Below are 2,333 nucleotides of genomic sequence, written 5' to 3'. Positions count from 1 at the left end.
ATAAATTCGAGTTAAACTAAATCAAACATCTTCTAACTCAAGTTTAACTTGTTTAAAAAATAAATTAAAATTTTAACTTTGATTTGATTTGAATTAGAATCAAATAAATTCAAATCGAATTAAACCGAATTAAGCCAAACTAGCTTTCAATAGCGAGTTGGCTCAATCAGATCCAACCCTACCCATATAAAAAACTTCACATTGGAAATTTATACCCCATTACAACAAGACAAATCTAAAGATAATCACGTCCCAAAAAATAGTCTTTGTGAGTAAAAACTACGTAAACTTCACACTAAAATTCTATATCAATTCTGTGTCCCTATTACAACGAGACAAACCACAAGAAAATTATATCTCAAAAACTTAATTGAAATTGGAGAGTTCTAAACTATATAAACATTATATTAAGAATTCATACTTTTTGATATAATATTCAAGTTTTATCTCTTTTATTTAAGATCGTAGCACTTTGGCCAAATTTTTTAATCATTGTGTTTCATGAAAAAAAAAAAAACTTTAATTCAAAATGTGAGTAGAGAAGAAGGCAACTTGCTTATGTTCAAATTTTGTTATCGATTATAATCTCGTCGGTGTTGGGTTAAAGAAATATTGTATGCTTGAATATAAATAGATTTTGGCATTTTAGTTAAAAATAAAATTACATATATCTATTTTGAATATATGAATAAGTATATGTTCGATGTACGTAATTATGTGATTGAGTGATTTTGAATTAAAGATAAAATAACATACAATCACATAACGACATATATAAGTATATATCTGTTTATATACTCAAAATACATACACATACTATTGCTCTTCAATTAATGTGGGCATTTTCTGAGCAATTTAAGTAATATTTTCGAAAGCATAAATAAATTGAATTTGAATTTAACTATCAAACTATAACTTCAGCTTAAATCCTACTCGTTTAAGTCAAATATATATTTGAATCCGGATCAGTGCAGTTGGAATCCAACCCAAGGCCCAAGCCTTAATTTGCAAATGATTCAGGTCTCGACGGTCAATGACTAACGAATATACCTGACTTTGTATTTTAGTTTGTAGGCGGGTGATGAATCCAGAACTGTTCGGCCCATTTAGAAGCCCACAAGGCTTTTTAAATCACTGTTAGCCCATATTTCCTTTTTATTAGCGAATACTTGAACAAAATAACGATGTAACAATATTAAGAGTTGTAAATGATCGTAAAATGCTGAAAATGTTTCCGCCCTCAACCTTTACATGATATTGAATTTATTCTTAGGGTTAAATGTGTAATTGAATAACGATAAAAATTACGTATATCTATATGATTTGGTATCACCCGATAATAGAATAATAAATTATTTGAATATCTAATGAATAATAGAAATTAGGTGTATATAATATTATTCATTGAATAAGTATTATATATTACAATTTTGATTTGAATTAGGATTTTCAACCATAATGGGAAGAAAATTTTTCGATAGAACCGAAGGAGACAAAAAATATCACCACAATTGGAGATGAAAATACATGTGTTCCGTCTTCATCCTACCCCTCTCTTGTCCCTATCCTCATCTTTATCTCTGTCTTTTTCTATTAATATTTTTGTTTAAAATATTAACATATATTTATAGTTTTAATTTATTTATTTTTTATATTTTTGTTATATATATTAAAATAATTAATATATATGATAGCTTAAATAATAGATTGATTTTAATTTTAGTTAATTTTATTATTTAATATATTTATATTTAATTTAGAAAATACGATAAATTTTTTTTTTTTACAAAAATAGAAAATTTTTGCCATCTTTATAATAAAGACGGAATTATCCCCACTCTATTCCCATCCTTAATAATATATATTTGTATTTGTTGATTGTTGATCGGTTTTGTTTGAAATTGTATTTACAATTTGACCACCGACAAATTTCATAATTTAGTTAGAGAAAGCAAAATTGATTTTAATCATAAGATGATGTGGCGCAATGTCACATTATTTTATTAATATGTAACAAATATTTATTAAAAAATAAATGGGAGTTTATTAGTTGAAGTTTAGGATAAAAAATAATAATAATAGAAAAAGGAAATTAGTTGTGGCCGGCACACTGACTAATTCGTTCTAAATAAGCCAAGATCCTGCCGACACGTGCACCTGAAAATCCACGGCTCAGATCAACGGTTATCATTAACTAACAAGGAAACATCTCCTCAGCAACTCCTCGCGGCGCTCGGTGTATAAAAAAGCGTCGTCGTTTAGCACCTGGGTCTCGTGGGATTGCCCGAAACTATTCCAAGATTTGACAACTCACTTCCCTCCCCCTTTTACCG

This window comes from Mangifera indica, chromosome 15 (genome assembly GCF_011075055.1).
Source record: "Mangifera indica cultivar Alphonso chromosome 15, CATAS_Mindica_2.1, whole genome shotgun sequence".
NCBI classification, from domain to species: domain Eukaryota; kingdom Viridiplantae; phylum Streptophyta; class Magnoliopsida; order Sapindales; family Anacardiaceae; genus Mangifera; species Mangifera indica.
The sequence above is the reverse complement of the archived record's forward strand: the minus strand, read 5'-3'. Positions refer to the sequence as shown.